Raw genomic sequence first — 26,333 nt, forward strand, 5'->3', positions numbered from 1 at the left:
AAAGAATTAGACACAGTCTCCAAGGACTGACTGCAACATTAGTTGGTTACCACACGCTCTTCCGTCACACAAATAGGTTGACTTTAGTTTACTTGGATTAGACCATCCACAAACTGATGAGAGAATGAATTTACACTCTCTTGTTGACTCATTGATGGAAGAGTTAGATGACTGGCTCAAAAACTGTTTATTGAGCAGAAGATCACACCTTAAAGCTAAACATTTAGTACACAAACACTTAATGGATTTAACTGGACATTCAGGGTTGTCAGGGAAGTGAGTCACAATCAATAAGCTAAAGTCACTCCACAAATAAACAATACTTGGTTGTGAAAGCAAGTTAATCACTTCACACCAATACAGCATTAGCCAAGTGCTGGGTATGAAATTATTGCTGAGATCAGGATCTGTGACTATTGCAGATTGTTCAGCTAAAAATACAAAGAAAAATATGATGAACAGCCAATTTATTGGACAGATTAAAAGAAAGAGTGCTTGTAGGTTTTGGTTTATTGTTGTCACTTGTACCAGTGAAATGCAGTGAAAAGCTTTGCTGTCCAATTGAATCAGATAACATGATGCATAAATACAATCCAGCTGTAAGAGCCATTACGCTTAAGTCAGTATATTATAGCCACGACTAACATTTTTAATATTTTAGTTTTTATCTGTCTGTACTTTTGTAGGTGGGAGTTGATATGTAGAAGGGGTGTGTCTATTTCTAGAGGAGACTAGCGCTGACTCCTAGATGGGTCAGCTGGGTCTCGGGAGGATGGTGAGAATACAGTTTTTTATCACACCCACACGTTAATGAGACGACATACTTTTATAAGAAGAAACTTTCATATGATTTATATGACATGAATGGAACAGTGATTGAGAACGGAAAGAGATGGATTATTTCTTTGCTATGTGCTACTTCAATAAAAGTCCAATTAATCAAGAAACAACATTTGGAAGATTTGTTTTTACTATCTTAAGTGTGTCGTAAGTGTGTAAAACATACCTCCTAACCATCCCCGAGAGCTATCGAAGTTGGATTTTGAGAATGTCGTAAAGACTGCCATTATACCAGCCAAAGTATAGTACAATAGGCAGAGCAAAAGGAAAGATACAGAGTGCAGAATATAGTTCTCAGTATTATAGCACGCCAATTCTAGAGATAAAGTTCAATGAACATAACGGGGGTAGAGGTGAATCAGACAGTACCCTAGTTATGGAAGGACTGGCAACAGAGGGGAAGGATCTGTTCCTGAGCCTGGTAGTGTATGCAACATTTCCAGAATTCTTGCGACCTTGTACTTCTGAATGAATGAAGCTTGTTTTTCTAGCCATTTCCAAGTAAACAGACCAATTTATTGTCTACTAAGTATTTGTTTATAGGATCTTGGTAACACAACAATTAATCTCCATCCGTAATGATGGTTTAGTAACTGTTGGTGCATTGCCTGCTTGACTGATAAAGGAATTGCCTCTGTTCTGCAGGGACATCCAATATTTGAAAGCAGTAACAATGAAGGGATGGATATATCTTTCCTTTTTAGGATTGTGTGTAACTTAGAGGGAGCTTGCAAGTAGTGGTGTTGCCACAGTCTTGCTGCATTTATCCTGTTGGTGATATAACTTGCAGGGCTGTTCTCAGAGAAGTGTTAAGGTATTGCCGGGCTGCATTCTACATACAGTACTGTCTACATTGATGGTGCAACTGTTGTGGAATGTAAATCGAATTGCTTTGTTCTATGCGTTGTTGACTATCTTGCGTGTCCCTGAGCTGCAATCAATCAGGCAAGCGGATATATTCCATCACACTCTTGACTTGTGTCCTGTTGCTGATGGAAAGGCTTCAGGGATTTATTTATTTTTTTAAATATTTTTATTAGAAGTAATGTACAATAATATAAGATATGAATAACATATTACATTTCATGTACAACTTCTTATTTTTAATTTAATAGTAAAAAAGAAGAGTAAGAAAAGCAAGAAATAAAGAGAAAGAGAATATTATATAGTTCGAAAAAGAAACAAGAAGGTGATGTGAAATAAGAAAAAAAAAGAACAGAGGAAAAAAAAGAGAGAGAAAAAAAAAGGGATTTAAGAAGTGAGTTGATCGCCACTAGATGTTTTGCTCTGTTCTATATTTTTTCTTTCATGTTTTCAGACAGTTTATTTGGAGATCTCCTGACAAACGACAGTTTTCAAGTGGTGTCATCTTTTGTCCTTTGTTTAATTCTGACATAGGATATATACTCTGCTGGTGAGTCAAGATTTATTGTTGAATCCTAGCTTGCTTCCAGACTGGTGTCCAATTGAGTATCTGTTCAATAGTAACCTTCAGACTTAACTACAAAACTGTCATTGAATCTGAAAGGGAAGTGCTTTGCATTGCTGATTGCCTAGTAATGCGTATAACATATGTTGTAACCAATGTCCGTCGATAGCTAAATGTTGCCCAGAACTTGCTGATTGAGTAGCTGACTGTTTTGTTCTGATGAGTTTTTAATAGAATTAACACTGTGAGTTATCAGCAAAGAACCCCCACCACTTCAGACATTGTCACTGATGAAGCATCTGAAGTGTTAGCCCCTGTGCCATGCTCCTTATTCCAGTCTGATTGTGGATAACTTCTACTGCTGGAAACCCTTGATTTCCAGCACTACAGCCCAACTCAATGAAGTACAAGGATTGTGGCAGCACACAGAATCTGCAGGATCCGCAGAACTGTTTTGACAGTAGGTGGTCCCATCCCTTACCCCTAACCCCAAATCTTCCCTTCTCTTGCCAAGCTCTGGGGCACTCAGTGCCACTGAATACTTTGTGAATGAAATAGATGTTCAATAATCATTTTGTGACTTTCAGAAATGTTTCGTGACACTTGGGACATGTTAAAATAACTTAATTCCTTAAAAAATGTGAAGGCTAAAAAGCACACAAAAAATCAATTTGATGTTTTGTAACTAACTTAAATGATAATACAAAACATAGCTACTCACCTTTCTCTCAGGAGCTGATGTCTGCTATTTATTCGAGCGAAGACTCTTGGGTTTGCTCCAGATATAAACTTGAACAGGCAGAGTTCTCATCCTATCCCAGTGCAATTCCAGTAGAGTCCTCATGGATGATAGCACCATGAGGAGTTTACTGGAATAGTGATGGGTTGGTGTAGGGTTGGCTGCAGTTGGCAGGGCCCCAACCATCATCTTCAACCCCCAGCAATGATGGAAAGCAGGACCTCTACAGGGATTCTTGATCCAAAAAACCTGCACACAGAAGAAATATTGGAGGAAACACGAGCAACCAGAGAAAGCCCACACGGTCACAAGGAAAACATGCAAACTCTGTATGGACAGGACTCGTAGTGGGAATCAAACCTGTAAGACTGCAACTCTACTGCTGTGCCACTGTGCCGTCATTGAAATTGTGTTTTACACTCTGCAAATGCTGCCTGATCTGCTGAGCATCTTGAGTTTTATGTAGGATTCTTCCATTATGAGCTTTAGAGATAGCACAGCAATCATTCCGATGTAATCTTGACTTTCACAGAGGTTAAGTTGTTGTGAATAACCTACCTATTACAGCCTGGTTTTCCTTTCCAATAAAGTCAACTAGGTCGTGCAATGACTGGTTACAATTCTGAAGCAATCAACCTTGCTTAAAGTCAAAATTGGTGTCATTTACTTTGATCAGATCATGTGAATTGTTGCCTGTGTCCTCATGATAGTAAACCAAACACAAACCAATGATCTTCATGAGTGTCACAGATTATTTAGAGGAACTCTCTCTGTATATTTCGCAAGTACATGTCACAGGAGAGCAAGAACAGATTCCAATGGATATACATTCCTGATTAATCTCCAGAATCTGATTGTCATTGGCAAGGCCAGCATTTATGGCCCGTTTCTGGGTGGATAACAACTTTTTGAATGACTGCATTTGATGTGGTGGGGAACTTCCACCAAGGTTAATAACTTTGATGTAACTGAGTGTCATGCTGGCTCTTTCAGAGGTAAGATCAGCAGTTCAGAACCATATATAAATCATTATGGTTATAGATGGTAGATTTCCTTCCTATAGCAATCTAATATGTAATTAGAGTCATTGGGTCATAGAATCATAAAGCATGGAAACAGGCCCTTTGTCCCAACTTGCCCACACTGACCAACATGTCCCATCTACACTATTCCCACCTGCCTATTTGACCTACATCCCACTTAAACATATCCTATCCATGTACCTGTCTTAACAATTCTTAAAAATTGCAATAGTACCTGCCTCAACTACCTCTTCTGTCAGCTAATTCCATACACCATCCTTTGTGTACAAAAGTTACCACACAAGTTCCAATTAAATTTTTCCCCCCTCACCTTAAACCTGTGTCTTCTGGATCGTGAGCATCTCTTCCTCCACTCTGAGCAAGAGATTCTGTGTGTTCACTTGATCTATTCCTATAATGATTTTGTACACCTCCATAAGATTACCCCTCATCCTCCTGTGCGCAAAGGAATAGAGTCCTATTCTGCTCAATCTCTCCATATAGGTTAGACCCTCAACTACTGGCAACATCTTTGTAAATCTTGTCTGCACCCTTTCCATCTTGAATGATTGTCTACATTACACTATTTAAAAAAGTTGTTCTCTATATTTTTATTGCAACCTGCACTTTAATTGTCAAATATCCATTCATTGAATGCACCTGAATTTTCATTAAAAGCACATGCTGAATTAAGATTTTGTTAATTTTCTTTCAGTTTGGCATGGTGAAAAGACTATAGAACAAAGGAAACAGTAGGGTAAAACGTCACCCTTCTCTTACCCATTCCTCTCAGGATCCTGACCGTTTTCTGGGTCCTCCGTAATCTTGAGGATAATGTTCAGAGTTCCAGACCATTGGCTGTTACCCCAAAGCAATGGATAATGGAAATATTTTCAGTTGAATGCTAGTTATTATCACTGAAATTGATGTATCCCCTGACAAACAAAGATTGTCTCATCATTCTTATATTGCCTTAGAGCTGGCTATGTGCAAATTGATTGAGGTTTTTTTCATTCTCAGTTACCTTCCTTCGACAGGACGCTGTTGGTTCGAAAAGATTTTGGAATGGCTCATGCCATGTAAGTGCCCTTGTCAATGCAAGTCTTTTCCTTGATAGGCTTTTTACATTTGACAATTTAAATGCGGAAATAATGCCATTTATTATCAGCTGTAAAAAGATGCGGTGAGGTGAAGAATGGAACATTTTCCCACGCGCTTCAAATATTGCAGTGTCAGTGAGAAAAAAAAACTTCAGAGTATGCACGATTGAACATTTCTGTGCAAGATTTCTGTTAAAAGATTTCCGCTCCAACTCTGAGAATTTACATGGTGGAATCCTGTAGAGGTAAAGATTACTAACACTGACAAAACTTTACAAGCCATAAAACATTGTCTTCCTGAATGTATATTATCAGATTATCTTCCATCCCATACCTTAAATCAATGGAAGTGTTTGCATCCATAGAAAAATTATGCCTATAATAATCCCTGATGTCTACAAATATATTAGTGCCTTAGTCTTATAATAAAGTATTGGGAAAAAATCGTTTTGGTATGAAAATGATTATGAACCATTTTATGATGCAAAATAAGTGAAAATAGACATAGCACCAACACCAATATGCACGTCCAAGGTTATGACTTTTCTCTATGCCTTGTCTTTCGAATTTACAGTTTTGTGTAGGATTACAGATTATCACGCAGTTTCGAGAAATAATTCATAACAACTCCATTAGTCAATGCACTTTCCAAAGAGATTTGATAGGTCATCAGGGCAAGAACTCACTGGCAAGAAGAAATTCTTATTTACAGATAGTGTTCTCTGCCCAGCCAGCAAGGTGAATGCACAAACTGTTCCTGACCAGTGGGGCTCCGTTACTGAAATTGGATGCTCCATTTGACCTCTCCAGACGCAGAGCCTTTTGGAAGTTCTGCTCTGATAAGCAATAGTTCAAATTAGCCACAGTAGACAGCTGTTTGCCTTGTTACACAACTCCCACTCCATATATCCAAGAGCCTTGTAGAGCAAGCTATACAGCTGTTAGAGCTGGAAAATGTTCATATCGGTTTACAGTCTGGGACTTTACCAATGTGTACATTGACATGGTTCACCAGCATATCATTATTCAGATGCGGCTGGCACAGTTGGCTAAACAGATGGGGACTCTTATCAATCAGCACAAAGCACTACTGTAAATCCAGCACACTTCTTCTACCTGAACATTTATCAGCTTGTGGTCCTCAAAAATATCTAACAACGTCTCTGCAGAGATTAAAGTTCCACAGTTTTCTCTTTTCGCTAAGAAAGCAGCTTTAATCCCATCATAAAGTTCATTTATGGATTTTTTTTACTCTCGCAGCAGAGAATCTTCTTCTGTATAATTCTGTATAATTAACATTTAATTGCTTAGAATTTCAAGCACACAGCCCTTTTTTAATCACCAAGTGATTGAATCAGGGTGTGAAAAGTGATTGGCTCTTCCAGGCAAAGTAAAACATAGTCACAGAGTCAAAGTGATACAGTGTGGATATAGGCCCTTCAGCCCAACCTGCCCCCACCGGCCCCATTCTATTGGTTAATAGAAACAGAACAAAACATTTTTAACTTTTGCTTTGGTAAATGACGCTGCCAGTTTAATAAGATTCTGGGTTCTATTATTTTCTGAGGTATTCTGCATGATGTTAAAAAAATGGCTACAATAATATTGAGATCCTTTCTAAGCTGAAATTATGCCCAAATGTGACAATAACTAAAATATAGACAAATACAGCAAGTAACCAATTTGGAATTGTATCCTGGCCAAGGTTAATTAGATTAATCCCATGTAATTATCTTAATTATTATTGTGACTTTGCGTGTCTCAATATATTTGCCTTGTTAAGTATAGGTTACAAAATGTTAATTCAGTAATGCTACTGCAAACAAGTTTTATGCTTGAATGGGTATTATGCCCCTGGTATCAGGCAAATCTGGGCAGATTATCATCCTGCTGTTTCAGTTTCATTGTCACGTGTACCAATTAAGGTACATTTATATGCGAATTACCATACAGCCATACCAAAAAAAGACAAGACACACAACTACATAAAAGTTAACATAAACATCCACCACAGCGGATTCCCTACATTCCTCACTGTAATGAAAGGCAATAAAGTCCAATCTTCTTCCCTCATTCTTCTCCCGCGGTCGGGGCAGTCGAAACATCCGTCGGGGCGATTGAAGCTCCCGCTACCGGCAGTTGAAGCCCTCGTGTCAGGGCGATTGAAGCTCCTGCGACTTCCAGTTCCCGAAGTCGATCTCTGACCAGAGACTGCGGGCTCCACGATGTTAAAGTCCGCAGGCACCCGCGGTAGAGGTCGATTCCTGGCAAAGGAATCACAGCCTCCATGATGTTAAGTCTGCAGGCACCCGCCGTGGAGCTCTCAAAATCAGTCTCCAGCAAAGGCTGCCAACTCCTCGATGTTAGGCCGCAGTGCGGACAGAGATCCGATACGGAAAAAAATCGCATCTTCGGTGAGGCTAAAGATCATTAAAAACAGACATTTAATACATACTGAAAAAACAATGAAGAAGAAAGGGACAGACAAACTGTTGGCGAGGCAGCCATTGCTGGCGCCACCCGGTTTATACATATACAGTATATGCAGGTTTATTCAGCATGCAGAGTTTGTTCCTGAACAAATATAAAATGTGTTTATTTTCTTCATTTATTTTTAGATCAAAATGAAAATCTTACTTCAGACACTCGCAGTTTCATTCTCTTTTTAAATTAAATTATTCTTCCAATTATCATATTCTAAATAGTCACTGCTTTGTTTGTTTAGCTTAATTAAATGGTTTAGTTACCCTCCATATTTCTCTCAGCTTGCTTGATATCCAAGAATGTACATAGAAACATAGAAAATAGGTGCAGGAGGAGGCCATTCAGCCCTTTGAGCCAGCACCGCCATTCATTGTGATCATGGGTGATCGTCCCCTATCAATAACCCGTCCCTGCCTTCTCTCCATATCCCTTGATTCCACTAGCCCCTAAAGGTCTATCTAACTCTCTCTTAAATCCATCCAGCGACTTGGCCTCCACTGCCCTCTGTGGCAGAGAATTCCATAAATTCACAACTCTCAGGGTGAAAAAGTCTTAAATGACCTCCCCTTTATTCTAAGACTGTGGCCCCTGGTTCTGGACTCGCCCAACATTGGGAACATTTTTCCTGTATCTAGCTTGTTCAGTCCTTTTATAATTTTATATGTTTCTATAAGACCCCCTCATCCTTCTAAACTCCAGTGAATACAAGCCGAGTCTTTTCTTTCTTTCCTCATATGACAGTCCCGCCATCCCAGGGATCAATCTCGTGAACCGACGCTGCACTGCCTCAATCACAAGGATGTCCTTCCTCAAATTAGGAGACCAAAACTGTACACAATACTACAGATGTGGTCTCACCAGAGCCCTATACAACTGCAGAAGAACCTCTTTACTCCTATACTGAAATCCTCTTGTTATGAAGGCCAACATTCCATTAGCTTTCTTCACTGCCTGCTGTACCTGTAAGCCAACTTTCAGTGACCGGTGTACAAGGACGCCCAGGTCTCGCTGCACCTCCCCCTTACCTAACCTAACCCCATTGAGATAATAATCTGCCCCCTTGTTTTTGCCACCAAAGTGGATAACCTCACATTATCTATATTATACTGCATCTGCCACGCATCTGCCCACTCACTCAACCTGTCCGGGTCACCCTGCAACCTCCTAACATCCTCTTCACAGTTCACACTGCCACCCAGCATTGTGTCATCCGCAAACTTGCTAGTGTTGCTCCTAATTCCCTCTTCCAAATCATTAATATATATGGTAAACAGTTGCGGCCCCAACACCGAGCCTCGCGGCACTCCACTCGCCACAACCTGCCATTCCGAAAAGGACCCATTCACTCCTACTCTTTGATTCCGGTCTGCCAAACAATTTTCTATCCATGTCAACACCCTACCCCCAATACCATGTGCTCTAATTTTAGTCACCAGTCTCCCGTGCGGGAACTTATCAAAGGCTTTCTGAAAGTCTAGATACACTGGCACCCCTTCATCCATTTTACTTGTCACATCCTCAAAAAATTCCAGAAGATCATTCAAGCATGATTTCCCTTTCATAAATCCATGTTGACTTGGACTAATCCTTTTACTGCTATCCAAATACCCCATTATTACTTCTTTAATAATTGACTCCAGCATCTTTCCCACCACCAAAATCAGGCTAATTGGTCTGTAATTCCCCGTTTTCTCTCTCGCTCCTTTCCTGAAAAGTGGGATAACATTAGCTACCCTCCAATCCACAGGAACTGATCCTGAATCTATTGAACATTGGAAAATGATCACCAATGCGTCCACTATTTCTATAGCCACCTCCCTGAGGACCCTGGGATGCAGACCATCAGGCCCAGGGGATTTATCATCCTTCAGTCCCATTAGCCTACCCAATACTATTTGTCGCCTAATGAAAATTTCTTTCAGTTCCTCTACTCCCTTAGATCCTCTGTCCTCCAGTACATCTGGGAGATTGTTTGTGTCTTCCTTAGTGAAGACAGATCCGAAGTACCTATTCAACTCTTCTGCCATTTCTTCGTTGCCTATAATAATTTCACCCGTGTCTGCCTTCAAGGGACCCACATTTGACTTTGCTACTCTATTTCCCTTAACATATCTAAAGAAGCTTTTACTGTCCTTCTTTATATTCCTGGCCAGGTTCCCTTCGCACTTCATCTTTTCAGCCCGTATTGCCTGTTTTGTTTCCTTCTGTTTTCCTATGAAAGGTTCTTAATCTTCTGGTTTCCGGCTATTCTTTGCTGTGTTATACATCTTTTATTTTAGTTTTATTCTATCCCTAACTTCTCTTGTCAGCCAAGGTTGCCTCCTACTCCCCTTAGAATCTTTCTTCCTTTTTGGAATGAAATGATCCTGCGTCTTAGAAACATAGAAACATAGAAATTAGGTGCAGGAGTAGGCCATTCGGCCCTTCGAGCCTGCAGCGCCATTCAATATGTTCATGGCTGATCATCCAACTCAGTATCCCTGGGAATTCTGGATTATGCCCAGAAATTCCTGCCATTGCTGTTCCACCGTCATTCCTGCTAGGATCCCTTTCCAGTCTACCTTGGCCAGCTCCCATCTCATGCCTTCATAGTCCCCTTTGTTCAACTGTATTACTGACACTTCCGATTTAACGTTCTCCTCAAATTGCAGATTAAAACTAATCATATCATGATCACTACCTCCAAGCGGTTCCTTTACCTCGCGTTCTCTTGTCATATCTGGTTCATTGGACAACATTATATCCAGAATTGCCTTTTCTCTGGTCGACTCAATTACAAGCTGCTCTAAGAATCCATCTCGGAGGCATTCTACAAACTCTCTTTCTTGGGGTCCTGAACCAACCTGATTTTCCCAGTCTACCTGCATATTGAAATCCCCCATCACCATAGTGGCATTACCTTTGTTACATGCCAGTTTTAACTCCTGTTGCAACTTACACCCTACATCCGGGCTATTATTTGGGGGTCTGCAGATAACATCAATTAGTGTCTTCTTGCCTTTACAATTCCTCAACTCAATCCACAGTGACTCCACCTTGTCAGTCGCTATGTCTTCCCCTGCAAGGGACTGAATTCCATCCCTCACCAGCAGAGCTAACCGCCACCTCTGTCCACTTCCTGTCCTTTCTATAGAATGTATAACCCTGAATATTAAGCTCCCAGGCCTGATCCTCCTGCAGCCACGTCTCAGTAATCCCCACAATGCCATATCTACCAACCTCTAACTGAGCCTCAAGCTCATCTACTTTACTTCTTATACTTCGCGCATTCATATACCATGCTTTTAATTCCTTACGCATCTCACCTTTCACATCGATCCCTATTACACTTGGCCATACTCTCCTATCCCTTTGTGAGCTTCCTTTCCCGTTATTTCTGGGGTTATTAACTATCCCTTTACTCTCTTTCCATTTAACTCCATCCTCGCCTATCCCATTTGACACTCCACCCCCCTTATTCAGTCTAAAACTACCCGTGTAGCAGTGGCAAACCTGTCTGCCAGAATGTTGGCCCCCCACCTGTTAAGATGCAATCCGTCCCTTTTGTACAGTTCCCCCTTTATCCAAAACAGATCCCAGTGATATAAGAATCTAAATCCCTGCCCCCTGCACCAGTTCCTCAGCCACACATTCAAGTCCCGTATTTCCCTGTTCCTGCTCTCGCCAGCCCGAGGAACTGGAAGCAAACCAGAGATAACCACCCTGGAGGTCCTGCTTTTCAGCATTTTTCCGAGCTCTCTAAAGTCACGCTGCAATGTAGATAAATGTTGTGTTGGTGTCTGAGGAAGTTCTCTTCTCAAGGAGATTTGGATGTGAGGAATGAATGGTTTACCAATTGTCAGCACCAAGCCGTGAAATACAGATGTTCCCATAAACACCCGGCATGAAGCAAAGAATGACACATTTAGCATCCAATCCTATATCTCAAAAGCACATCACATCCCTTCATAAACAATAAATAATTCTGATTGCTATAAACATCAATGAGGACATAAATCGAGACAGAGAGAAAGAGATTCAAGATGGGTTTATTGTCACATGTACCATAAGGTACAGTAAAATTCGAGTTACCATACAGCCATACCAAGTGAAAAGCAGTTAGACACACAACCACATAAAACAAAATGGGACATAAACATTTACCACAGCGGCTCCCCACATTCCTCACTGTGATGGAAGGCAATAAATTCCAATCTCTCCCTCTTTGTTCTCTGCGGTCTGGGCTATTGAACCATCCACGATCAGGACCATCAAAGCTCCCGCAGCCGGAGATCTGAGGCCCTTGCATTGGGGTGATGGAACTATCTCGTCGGGATGGTTGAAACTCTCCACGGTTTGAAGCCCCGACTCAGTCTCTAACCAGGGACCGTGATGTTTAAACAGGGCTCCAAGATGTAAAAGTTCAGAGAGTCACGGTTGAAGCTCTCCACAGTCGATGATGCTACATCCATGATGGTAGGTGCCTGCCATCATTGCCTTTCCATGCCTGTGTTAAAGTGCTGGGTCGGTCTCCAGTAAAGGCCGCACCGCTCCACGATGTTAGGCCGCAATGGGGGACTGAAATATGACGGAAAAATGTGCATCTCCATCGAGGTAAGAAATTGAAAAAAGTTCCCCCCAATCCCCCTCCCACCCCCCCCCAGCCCCCCACACAAAACAAACCAATAAACACTAAAACATAATTTAACACATACTTAAATTAACACAAGAAAATACCAACTGGCTAGGCAGCCATCATTGGAGCCCCCTGGCAAATAAACAGTGATGTTTTAATAATGCTACAATTTAGTGACATTTTTAGTGGTTGCATTTAATGACATAACACAAAATACATCAGAGGATTAGAGTATAGCAACTATACAGTTTCTTGTGCTTTTTCAACTTTCTTTCACCTTGTCACCCATTCCTTCTCTCCAGGGGTGCTGCCTGTCCTGCTGAGTTACTCCACCTTTTTGTGTCTAGCCTCATCTTTCCCCTGGAAAGAAGGTCGTAAAACCACCTGCAACAAAGAACCAATTAGTTACTCTCCACCATTACACTCATCCACTTGGATGAACTTGTTCTTTTCTTGAAGAAATTCTCTTTGGACTCCTTTTACTTTCTACAAATCAAAGTCTAGCCATGGGAAATTGCAGGTGCCCTAGCTGCACCTGTTTTTATTGCTGGCTATGTGGAACAGTCCCTGTTCCAAACCTTCTCCGGTACCACTCCTCAAGTCTTTCTCTGTTACATTGACAACTGAGGTATTCCAACACATTTTATTCTAATCAGATTCCAGCATTGGCTGCCTTTGTGTTCCAGTTTATCATCCTTCAGCAGCTGTCTTCACCTTCATCCTCCCCCAACCCCACCTGGTTCCACCTACCACTTTTTATACTGTCTCTATCTACAATTCCCCTGCCTCTACCTTCCTGCACCACCCCTCTACCTTCCTGCACCACCCCTCTGCCATCCGTACCAGCTCCATCTTCCCATCATCCTTCACCTCTCCTTGGTCTCTCCACCAATTTCTTACTGGTGCCTGTCTAAACCCTCCCCTCTTTGTACTGGTTACCCTCCTTCTCCACTCTTGGTACTGATGCAGGGTTTTGACCTGAAACAATAACAATGCCATTCCCCATCCCCACCCCGCCCCCTACAGATACTGCCCAAGCCATAGGCTTCCTCCAGCACATAGTTTGTTGCCCCAGATTCCAGCAACAGCAGCCTCTGGTGTATGCTCCAAGAATGTACAGGCGTAAAGTAACGGGGGAGACAATGGGGAGTGGGCACTCATACTGTTGCCAGAGACATAAGAAATATCAAAGAAAGTATTGCTCAGTAAAGAAACAGAATGGAAGGTTTACTTCCACTAGCGCTTCAGCCTGCTCTTAAAAATGAAACAATTATATTTCATGCTTCATCAGGCAAGCTTAACATCCACTCAATATTTCACCCTCTTCTGAAATGTAACCAATTTTCAAAAATTGAGAAAGTTATGAAGCTTATAACCCAAATTAAAGAGAAAATATAAATTCGGTAAATAGAACAGTTTAATGTCAATTGAGTTAGCTTTTGAAAAGGTCTGATTTTTTTTTTCAGTTCCCTCTTCTCCTTGGAAAAGTATTAGTTTAATGATGGAGATTGCATTTGTATAATGTGCATTCTGTAATTAATTTTCATTTCTGCTTTCCTGAGTCAGGAAGAATTCATTTACATCTATTAATTCACTTAATCTGGGATTTAGTTGTTGGGGTTATACATCGAACTGTGTCAGTGATTGATGACATTGCCTGAGTTGTTTGGAACTGTAGTGCCAGTGGATTTGGAATCTAATCTAAAGAGCTGACTCGCTGTTTACACTTGGGTTACTATTAATGTAACATAACAGAAGACTATTATACTGAAACCAAGTAAACAGTGATGTTTTAATAACTTGCTACAATTTAGTGACATTTTTAGTGGTTAAATTCATTTATATATTTCAAGTGTGGGCAGAATACTACAGAAGAGAGTGGTTAAATTCCTGGATTAGTATCCAGGGGCCAAGATTATTGATCTTGTGATGTTGGTTCAAATCCCACCACGATGACTAGGGCATTTAAACTTAAGTAAATTCTGGAATGAAAAAGCTAGTGTCAGTAATGTTGACCATAAAACAACTGCAATTGCCATAAAAATCCATCAGGCACGCAAGTGACCTTCAAAGAAAGAAGTCTATTATCCTCGTCTGGCCTAGCCTATACACGAGTCCAGATCCAAAGTATTGCAGTTGATTCTTAACTGTTCTCTGTCCTATTAGAAATCTATATAATTAAAAGTCTCATCTTGATCACTTCCTATTTGCACTGTGCTTTGATTTTAGAAAAAACGCTACCACATATGGCTGTGATTTTTTGGCACTCTTACTCAGAGTCCTCCTCCGCTGCACAGACCCGGGGGCTTTCTGGAGCGCTGATATGGGTGTTGTGTGCTGAAGGGACTGGTCTCCAGAGGGCTAGTATGGACATCGTGGGCCAAATGGATTTTTGGGGTGGCAGCTCAGTCCCTCAAGCCTGATGTGCTGGCAGCTCACTCATGGCTGGTTGGCTGGCAGTTGACTCATGGCTATTCCTTGAAATTCCATTTCAAGCAGGGTGCAAGGCCACCAGATTCAAATCCATTTTCCTACCATTTCAAGGAGGATGCGAGGCTACCAAATTCAAGTGCAGTTTCATACCACTTCAAGCAGGGTGCAAGGCCACCAAATTCAAGTGCAGTTTCATACCATGAGCAGTGAAATGCAGGTCCATTTTATTTAGAGAAAAATAGATTAAATATTTTCAGGGGAGAATTACTTACCTGGGTTTATAAACTTATAAAGAGAATATTGGCAGCTATACCACTAACGGGCGTAGAAATAATTAAATATCAATTTACTTTGCATTTACATATAATCCTGATTCTTTCCTCAGAAAAAAAGATGATTTAGAGGGTGGAGATTATTCATGCTCAACAGAAATGTTATAATATATTTTTATTTCTCCAATTCTAGTCAATAAAATATGTATTTATAGCTATTAATTTACTGAAGGTGGGCCTTGGTTGTCAGTGTTGTGCTTGGAAGTGGGTCCCAATGTCTGAATAATTGTCCAAACAATTTACAGCTACTGTGCTCCATGTACAACGATTAAACACATACAGTTTGTGAATGGTTCTGAAAATTATCATGTCATCTTGCTTATTAACAGAGCATTTGTGAGACAACATATATGTACAGTTTTCATTTCCTTGTATTTAACGATAGCTGCTCTTGCACTGGAGGTGGGGCAATACAGGAAACATTTATTACCTTATTTGCTGGGTTAAAGGAGTTGTCTTGTAAGGAAAGCTTAAGCAGGTTTGGCAAATGCTCATTGTTATTTGGATCAAAGGAAGGTGATTTATTGAAGCATATTGGATTCTGAAGAGGGTTGACAATGCAGATAATACTGAGAGTTTCACCTCACGGGGAATCCTGAATAGGATCGATTATTCAGCCCCCATGAATATAGCGGTGGTGGTGGGGGGACGGAGAGAGAGGGGATAGTATTATATAACCTACTCATTCTATTTTTTGCATTCTTAATGAAATATTTTTGCTACTATTTATGAAACATTATCAGGCTAATTCTCAACGCAGAATAATTCAGGTGATCTGGCTTTTTCGGCCATTTGCATTTTGAACAGAAAGGTAAGAGAAAAGATGAATTAACCACAGCCACCTAAGAATACTGCGTGATACTCTAAACGAATAGATCCTTTTCAATTTGACCTTCAATATCAAGCCATCAGGAAGTAGCCTTGGTATTTGATAGTATTCATGCATTCAATTTTTTTATATTTATGAAGGTAAATTTTGCATATATATTTGATCTTCCAAGTTCTGTTGCAAAAAGTGTCTCACTGCCAATAAAGTAACTTTGAGGTATATTCACACTTTCAATGCAGGTCCCAGATTGTGCATTGCTGGTTATTCAAGCATCAAATTATACAGAGCAATCTGTTTTTGGCCAAGAAATAAATATTGATCAGGAAGCTGGAGAGAAATGACCTTTCTCAATTGTAAGATTTGAACCAACAATCTTCAGAATGAAAGATGGAGTTCTTACAGTCACATCTAACAAAATATAAATTATCTCAGCAGACAATACATGCTTGATCATTATGCTGCATCTTTGAACTTTGCCTTGAGATACAAAGAAATTACAGTATATTATGGAGAAAGTCTGTTTTAGCTTTGGCTTTTACTCTCTGTGCAAGTGAATACAAGGCCGCATTTTCTGCCCCAACCAATTACACTAGAATTGAACATGATAACCTCAGGCATCTCTATTGGATTAACTTTTTCTCGCTTTCTAATCTCATAATCCTGTATTTATAGCAACCCTACCTCCACCGTTCTTGATCCCACAACAACTGGAAGAGTCTGGTTTCTAGTTAAACATGCAAACAACTGCAGATGCCGGCTTAGAAAAAAAGACAGTACTGGAGTAACTCAGAGGGTCAGGCAGCATCTATGAAGATGATTTCTGGGTCGTGCTGTTTCAGGGCTGAAGAAGAGTCCCACCCCGAAACTTCACCTATCCATGTTCTTCAGCGATACTCCCTGACCTATTGAGTTACTCCAACATTTTGAGTCTGATTTCTATTTACACATCTAAGGATTCTTTACAATTTGACAGTGGGAAGAAGTTTGCAACCTATAAATCCCAAAGCCACCACCATGCAAAGGAAAGTTGGCAGTATTTGTGGGGAGTTATTTCTCTTCTACTCGTTGATCATGTTTCAGTTTGATGCCCTTACATCAGACACAGAAAATGGTAAATGTGTTTTAACTTCTATAGAAGGTTGAGGCATGCAAAGAACAGAGGTAGTGTTTGTGATGAGGTGGTGATCAAGCAAGATTTAGAAGGTACACAAAAATGCTAGAGAAACTCAGCGGGTGCAGCAGCATCTATGGAGCGAAGGAAATAGGTGACGTTTCGGGCCGAAACCCTTCTTCAGACTGATAGGGGATGGGAGGGGGAGAAGAACTTCCTGATTTCTGATGGGCTTCCTCTGGCCCCAACCCCCATCCCTGCCGGGTGTTCACCATCCCCCTCGACCTCCCCCTCTCCCACACCGAACGGTCTGTCCTCAGCAGAGGTCTTACCTTTGTCCCCCTCCGTCCCAATCTCAATGAGTTCCGCGCCCACCATGACTTGGAGCGCTTCTACCGTCGCCTCCGCCTCACAGCGCACTTCCATGGGAAGGAGTCCTCGCCCCCCAATGATGACCCCTTTTCCCGTCTCCAACGCACCCCCTCCTCGTGGAACCCCCCTCGTGATGTCCCGGCTTTGGAACTCTTTATCCAGAACTGCCGCCGCGACGTCAACCGCCTCAACTTCTCCACTCCCCTGTCTCACTCCAATCTCTCCCCCCTGAACGCACTACCATCGAATCACTCCGTAAAAACCCAGATTGGGTTATCAAACCAGCCGACAAGGGAGGTGCTGTGGTAGTCTGGCTCGTCGATCTCTACAAAGCTGAGGCCACGCGCCAACTCTCGGACACCTCCTCCTACTTACCCCTGGACCATGACCCCACTGGCGAGCACCAGGCCACCATATCTAGCACCATCACCGACTTCATCAACTCCCACGCCCTGCCTGACCAAGCTTCCAACCTCATCGTTCCCCAGCCCCACACGGCCCGGTTTTACCTTCTCCCCAAAATCCACAAACCCGGCTCTCCCGGCAGACCCATTGTCTCTGCTTGTTCGTGCCCCACCGAACTCATCTCCACATACCTTGACTCCATACTATCCACCTTGGTCAAATCCCTTCCCACCTAAGTTCTAGACACCTCAGACACTCTCCGCCGCCTCCGAGCATTCCACTCTCTAGGCCCTCACCCCCTCATCTTCACCATGGATGTCCAGTCACTCTACACCTCCATCCCCCACCAGGATGGCCTCAAAGCCCTCCGATTCTTCCTCGACCAGAGGAGCAACCTATACCCAGCCACTGACACTCTCCTCCGCCTAGCGGAGTTGGTACTCACCCTCAACAACTTTATGTTTGACTCCTCCCATTTCCTCCAAACACAAGGCGTAGCTATGGGCACACGCATGGGCTCCAGTTATGCCTGCCTCTTTGTCGGGTGCGTCGAACAATCCTTGTTCAATACATACCAGGGCCCCATCCCCGACCTCTACCTCCGTTACATTGACGACTGCTTTGGGGCCCCCTCCTGCACCCACACACAACTGACTGACTTCATCCACTTCACCACCAACTTCCATCCGGCACTCAAATACACCTGGACCATTTCCGACACTTCCCTACCATTCCTTGACCTCACCATCTCCGTCGCAGGGGATAGACTTCTGACCGACATACACTACAAACCCACTGACTCACATGGCTATCTGGACTACACGTCTTCCCACCCTGCCCACTGTAAGGACTCCATCCCCTACTCCCAATTCCTCCGCCTACGCCGCATCTGCTCCCAGGATGAGACGTTCCACACCAGGGCATCGGAAATGTCCTCGCTCTTCAGAGAATGGGGATTCCCCTCCTCCACCATAGATGAGGCTCGCACCAGTGTCTCTTCCATACCCCGCAACACTGCTCTCTCTCCCCATCCCCACACTCGCAACAAGGGCAGAGTCCCCCTAGTCCTCACCTTTCACCCCACCAGCCGGCAAATACAACAAATCATCCTCCGCATTTTCGCCACTTCCAACGTGACCCCACCACTCGCCACATCTTCCCATCTCCCCCAATGTCTGCCTTCCGCAAAGAATGCTCCCTCCGCAACTCCCTTGTCAATTCTTCCCTTCCCTCCCATACCACCCCCTCCCCGGGCACTTTCCGTTGCAACCGCAAGAAATGCAACACCTGTCCTTTTACCTCCCCCCTCGACTCCATTCAAGGACCCAAGCAGTCGTTCCAGGTGCGACAAAGGTTCAACTGTATCTCCTCCAACCTCATCTACTGCATCCGCTGCTCTAGATGCCAGCTGATTTACATCGGTGAGACTAAGCGGAGGTTGGGCGATCGTTTCGCCGAACACCTCCGCTCAGTCCGCAAGAACCTACCTGAACTCCTGGTGGCTCAGCACTTCAACTCCCCCTCCCATTCCCAATCCGACCTCTCTGTCAGAGTGAGCAACACCGGAAGTTGGAGGAACAACACCTCATATTCCTCCTGGGTAGGCTGCGTCCGGCGGGCATGAACATTGAATTCTCCCAATTTTGCTAGCCCTTGCTGTCTCCTCCCCTTCCTTAACCATCGAGCTGTCTCCTCCCATCCCCCCGCCCTCGGGCGCCTCCTCCTCCCTTTTTCCTTCCTTCTCCCCCCCCACCCCCTATCAGTCTGAAGAAGGGTTTTGGCCCGAAACGTCACCTATTTCCTTCGCTCCATAGATGCTGCTGCACCCGCTGAGTTTCTCCAGCGTTTTTGTGTACCTTCGATTTTCCAGCATCTGCAGTTCCTTCTTGAACACAAGATTTAGAAGGTGTTAGGTTTCTGAGTTCTGCAAATACCTGAAAATTAATACAATTTCTCCACAGATTTTGCCTGGCCATTTGAGTATTTCCAGCATTTTCCAATTTTATTTCAGATTCCCAGTTATCTGAAAAGTTATTTTTTATTGTTGTGGTGGAAGTGAATATCTGGTTGTACTAGAAAGTCATCTTGTTTATCTCTTATAGCTGGCATCTTCATCCTCAGGCATTTTACTAAACTTGACTTACTTTATACTGCTTTGGTTGGCGAAAAAAGGCTCATGCTGAACTATATCTGTTTCCAGTGGCATTATCAGGCACTATTTTAATCTGCAGCCTTTATTGTTCTCTGGTTCTAGGCCACCCTATTGTTTTTCACCGGAGTGAAGCATCTGTCAGAGACAGTCTCATGCATGGTTTTCGTTAAGAAAAAAACATGATGTTATTCATTAATGGATACTGATGGGATGGTAATTTGCTCTTTACTTTTACGTTCACTTAGTCGGACCAGGAGTCAAATATTCCTTAATTACCGCTGAGCAATTATAGATGAGTTTTCCACGAGGGGCTTTTCAAACATTAATTATCTTTTATCCAGCTTTCCACAAATGTTCATTAATCTGCTTTTAAGAGGACCGGGAATCCCCTGATCAGCACTAACCCTGCACTGAAATCTGTTAGCAGCTTTCCTCAACCATATTTTTGATTCTCTTCTGCTGTCAATGATCCCATTGGAATGATCAAAGTTGGGAGTGTCATTCCCACAACTCTCTTTCTGGGAAGTAGGATGGCAATGCGAACCGTTGGAATATCATACAATGACCTTTCTGTTTTTACACTGCGAAACAGTTACTTTTAAAATAATATCCTGCTTGGCAACTGTAAAGTGAAATGGGAATAGAATGGACAGGTGTGCATGAAGTACCACTCAAGCTTCCTCATGTAAGTTGATGTGTTTGCTAACAGGTTCCACTGTAACAATTAGCTTGCACCATCAGTTACCACTTTGCAAAGCTAACTTCATTGTGAAGGTTAACACCTCCAAAGAGACACCTAAAAATGAGCTACTGTACATGATAGGTTTTCAATCATTTATTTCCAAATCTCTGGTGCCTTAATTGTCTAGACTAGCTTCAGAGCTTTGGCCTCTTTTGTGTCAAAGTCAAGCATTTCAACATTTAATTTTAAAAGGTTTTAGGAGAAATTGAAGTATACTCAATTTCAAATTAGAATCATTGCGATGATCTGTGCTGGCTATCAGTGCATATTTTATATCTCAGATGTGTCATTTCGAGATATCAGAGGAAAATGTAATGAAGTCATTTGCAGGCATGCTGACTGCTGTTAGTTTTTCTAACCACTTTTCTTACCACTTCCCCTGCCTACCCTATCGGTACTGTTCTGCCGTTCTGTCTTGCCATTGTTCTTGGATTGAATCCAGCCTACATTTTGTGCCGGTTTCGGTTTTCCCTGTCGGGTCTAAAGTGCCATTGTTATTGTTCCAGTTAGGAGCAGTGAATTTCAACCTTACCACTTTTGTTTCTTACTTGATATGACTGGAAATCAGCTTCACTAACTCCTTCCCTCTTATCTGGCCCGCTCTGTTCAACATAATGTCCCTGAAATGCTGGACTTCAGGACTTGAGCTATAGGGAGAGGTTGGCCAGGCTAGGTCATTACCCATGGTAGACAAATGTGCTGGAGAAACTCAGCGGTTGTGGCAGCATCTATGGAGTGAAGGAAATAGGCAATGTTTCAGGCCAAAACCCTTCTTCAGACTGATGTAGGGTGAAGGTGGGGGGTGGGAAGAAGAAAGGAAGAGGAGCCAGAGGGCTGAGGTAGTGCTGAGAAGGGGAGGAGACAGTGAAGGCTACCTGAAATTGGAGGTCAATGTTCAAGCCGCTGGGGTATAAACTGCCCACTCGAAATCTGAGGTGCTGCTCCTCCAACTTCCGGTGGTCCTCACTCTGGCCATGGAGGAGGTCCAGGACAGAAAGGTCGGATTCGGAATGGGAGGGGGAGTTGAAGTGCTGAGCCACCGGGAGATCAGGTTGGTTATTGCGGACCGAAGCGATCGCCAAGCCTACGCTTGGTCAGCTGACATCAAGAGCAGCGGATGCAATAGATGAGGTTGGAGGAGGTGCAGGTGAACCTCTGTCGCACCTGGAAAGACTGCTTGGGTCCTTGAATGTAGTCAAGGGGGGAGGTAAAGTGACAAGTGTAGCATTTCTTGCGGTTGCAAGGGAAAGTGCCCGGGGAGGGGGTGGTACGGGTGGGAAGGGACAAATTGACCAGGAAGTTATGAAGGGAGCCGTCTTTGTGGAAGGCAGACATCCATCTTGTGCCTGCAGGTCATCACCCATTCCTTCTCTCCAGAGATGCTGCCTGTCCCACTGATTTACTCCAGCATTTTGTGTCTATCTTCGATTAAAACCAGCATCTGCAATTCTTTCCTACACATTAGGACTTTATTCCTTGGTGCACAGGTGGACTGGAGGTGATCTTATACAGATGTATCTGATCATGAGCGGAATATACAGGGTATAAGTATGGAGCCTTTTACCCAGAGTAGGGAAATCAAGAATCGGGGGGCATAGGCTAAGGTGAGAGGGGAAAAATTTAGCAGGAGCACGAAGGGCAAATTTTGCACAGTGCGTGGTGGGTATATGGAACGAGCTGCCATGAGATAGTTGAGACAGGTAAAATAACAACATTTAAAAATCATTTGGACAGAAACATGGATAAAAAAGGTTTAGAGAGATGTGGGCCAAATGTGGACTGGTAGAACTAATATTGATTGGGAATCTTGGTTGGCAGGGGCAAGCTGGTCCAAATTGTCTGTTTCCATGCTATATAACTATGACTCCAGATGCTAAAATGATCATTGCTTCTCTCCATATTTCCCCCCAGCATAGGGGCTATCCATAAAGAGAACAGTTAGTAACATTTTGTTAGCCATATTGGCATAAAATTTGAATGCAGGTCAGTTACACCTTCTGTCTTTTCAACATCTCCAGGTCAGGTTGGACCTCCTACCATATTTCTAGCCCAAAAACCGACAGTATCTTTGTTGTCTTAATCATTTTCCTCCTTCCAGCCTTTTCTTAAAACAAAGGGAATAAAGGAGGGATATAATTTTGATGGGCTTGGAAACAGTGAATATGATCCAACCTGCAATGTGATCGGTAAGCAGAGCACATAAAATGAAATGATTAAAAATGTTGCCAGGGGAATATGGGAATTGTTTTATATTCACAGGTTGTTATTATGATCTAGAATGCAACACCTTAAAAGAGTGTTTGAAATTATTTAATAGTAATTTTCAAAGGGGAATTGGAAGTAACTTGAAATGAGAAAATCTGCACAGCAAAGGCAAAAGAAGAGTTCCGATCTATTGGATAATGTTTTTGGTGCACTGGCATGCCAATTAATTGAGAGGCTTCTTCTATGTTGTATGAATCTGATTGTACGCTGCTTTCATATTTTTCCCATTTCAAAGTACATTGCTCTCCTCAGAACTCTTGTGTCTCCTGTTGACTACTCATTCCAAATCTCATTGGTGGAACTAGGAGTGGATTTGCAGTTTAAGAAAACTCTTCATAGAAATTCAAAGATGTGCGGGTCTGTAGGTTGATTGGCTTCTGTAAAATTGTAAATTGTCCCCAGCGTGTGTGGAATATTGCGAATGTATGTGGTGGTCAGTGCGGACTCGGTGGGCTGAAGGGCCTGTTTCTGCTGGTAATATTTGAGAAATAGGAGATCAGCAAGGTGTGCCTGCTTTATTTGGCTCTGTCTCTGGAACACTGAGGTACATTAAGATGGCGGCGGTGGAAATTGAAGGTGGCTGGGAACAGTCTGTGACCTATCGTGCCCTTCGGAAAGCATCCTAAGTTTTGTGGTTGGTTCAGAGATGTGGTACTTGGTGACCTTGGCGCATCGAAACAGAGGGAGCCTGGTAAGCGAGTGACCCCATAGCTTGGAGCAGTAAAGACTGTGATAGGAACCAACAGTATTGGAATGGCCCAGGCTGACCCCTATGACAACACTCCAGTGCCTCCAGGCCATCTGGCTTTAACGTGATAAAATAAGAAATGCAGAGATAATACAAGGAACTGCAGATGCTAGTTTACAACAAAAAAATCACAAAGTGCTGGAGTAACTCAGCAGTTCGGGCAGCATCTCAGGAGAACATAGAGGTCATAGCCTCAGAATTAAAGGATGCTCTTTTAGAAAGGTGGTGAGGATGAACTTCTTTAGTCAGAGGGTAATTAATCTGTGGAACTAATTGCCACAGAAAGCTGTGGAGACCTAGTCAGTGATATTTTTACTGGAGAGATGGACACATTTTTGATTATAAAGGGTGTCACGGGTTATGGGGAGAAGGCAGGAAAATGGGATTAGGTGGCAGAGATCAGCCATGATTGAATGGCGGAGTAGACTCGATTTGCTGAATGGCTTAATTATACTCCTATAACTTGTGAACGTGAACATGGATAGGTGACGTTTTAGATCATGTCAGGATCCCTCTTCAGACTGATTGGAAGGGGGGGGGGAAGCTCGAAGAAAGGTGGGGCAGGACAAAGTCTGGCAAGTGTTAGGTGGATGCAGGTTTGATTGGGCATATGATGAGACAAAGGCCAGCGATGAAAATACAAAAAGTGTCAGATAAGGGTACATATTGTGAAGCCAGAACAATGAATGTAGGTGGAAGGGGAGAAATGAGTGTGGGTCTGGGTGAGGCACAGGGGGAAAAGGGGGTTGTTTGGAGGCTAGTTACATAAAATCAGAGAATTAGATGTTTTTAATGTGTCTAAGTGGAACATGAGGTGTTGTTCTTCCAGTTTGTGTGGCCTCACTCTGGCGATAGAGGAGGCCCAGGACAGAAAGGCCAATATGGGTACGGGAATGGGAAGGGAAGTTAAAATGGTTAGAAACCGGGATATCCAGCAGGCCTTCCATAAGCCCCGGCCTATCCTAACAGTGTACTTACAAGAAAGCTTGATGGATGAAATAATCTTTATCTGTCTGTCGTTATTCGTTAACAGTTGGAGCGAGTAAGTTAACAGATAAGCTATGACTTCCTTGAGAGACAGATCAGGATTGAAGAGCTTCAACAGCTGTTTCTGTGAAATAATTTTTATGAAATTCCAAGTTGGTAATTCATCCAGTGTCTGTATCCTGATGTTATCTGTTAACTTATTTACATAGCCAATAGAATTAAATTCACTTTTAGCAGATTGCTTCCTTCTTTTACAAACTGCACAGTATTTATTACAGACACTGGTCTATATTTGAAATGGAAAATACCAATGCAGTGACCTGCCAATGTTAACCCATGGAGTATTACATTATAGATGTAATTTTGATAATGCCTTGATAGAGTAGTGCTCTTGTAATGTGCTACAAACAATAATAAATATAATTGTGTTGAATCAATCACTAAACATTTGAATCATTTTCAAAATTGCTGATTAGCTTGTTCAGATAAACTCTTGCATTGATTCCACTAATAAAGGAGAAAAAGACACATTGTTTGGAGAATGTTGGCTGAAATGAAAGTACTTCTGGCTTTTGAAAGGAAGAAATAATGAGAAGATTCAAAATGCATAACATCAGCTTAACTCAAAATAGCTTTCTGATCTTGCTGCAAATTGTATTTTTCCTTAAGCTGGAAATTATATCATATAATCTTCATCTTAAGAATTCTCTGCATGTTAGCTATGTAAAAATCATCGGGTGATGCTGAGATGGCAGCCACGCCAGCAGCCTGTGTGTTATTTCAACTTTTTTGTTATTTTTAGTGTATGTTTTAATGTTTCCAGGTATGTTTTTATGTTGGGAGTGAGGGGGGTGAATAGGGGGAAACGTTTTCAGTCACTTACCTCGACGGAGATGTGATCTTTCTCTGTGTCACATCTCCATCTCCTCGATGCAGCCTAACAACTGAATAGGTGCAGCCTTTCCTGGAGCTTCAAGCCATCGCGGAGCCTGTGATCCTTTGCTGAGGAATGCTGTGGAAGTGCTCCGACCGCGGGGCTTGTGGACTTTAACACCGTGAAGCTGCGGTCTCCAGTAAAAAAAGGCCGACTCGAGAGCTCCATGCCGTGGAATGTTTACGATCCATCCCGATGCCAGAGTCTCCATCATCCCGACGAGAGGGCTTGAACATCGGGCAGTCGGCAGAGGCAGTGCTGAGGGTTCAAGGCCCCGACCACCATGGGTGAACAAAGCAGGAAGATGACTGAACTTTATTGCCTTCCATTACAGTGAGGAATGGTGATTCCACTGTGGTGGTGGTGTTTATGATAAATTATTGTGTATTGCGCTTTTTTTAAACTTGTATGGCTGTATTGTAACTCAAATATGACTGTACCCTAATTGGTGCATGTGACAAGAAATGTGAACTTGAACTTGAACTAATATTGGAGGGGTGCCAATTTAAGAATAGATTGGAGTGTGGAGGAAGGAACTGCAGATGCTGGTTTCCACCGAAGATAGAAACAAAATGCTGGAGTAACTCAACAGGACAGACTGCATCTCAATCCGAAAGGTCATCCATTGCTTCTATCCAGAGATGCTGTCTGTCCCGCTGATTTACGGCAGCATTTTGTGTCCATTTTAAGAATTGATTGGAGATGGTTTACTCTATTAATGGAGCTATATAAATGCAATATTGTTGCTGTTTGGTAGATAGTCTTCCCATGAATTACCCAGAGGCTGCTTGGAA

This window comes from Amblyraja radiata, chromosome 21, assembly GCF_010909765.2.
Source record: "Amblyraja radiata isolate CabotCenter1 chromosome 21, sAmbRad1.1.pri, whole genome shotgun sequence".
In the NCBI taxonomy this organism is placed as follows: domain Eukaryota; kingdom Metazoa; phylum Chordata; class Chondrichthyes; order Rajiformes; family Rajidae; genus Amblyraja; species Amblyraja radiata.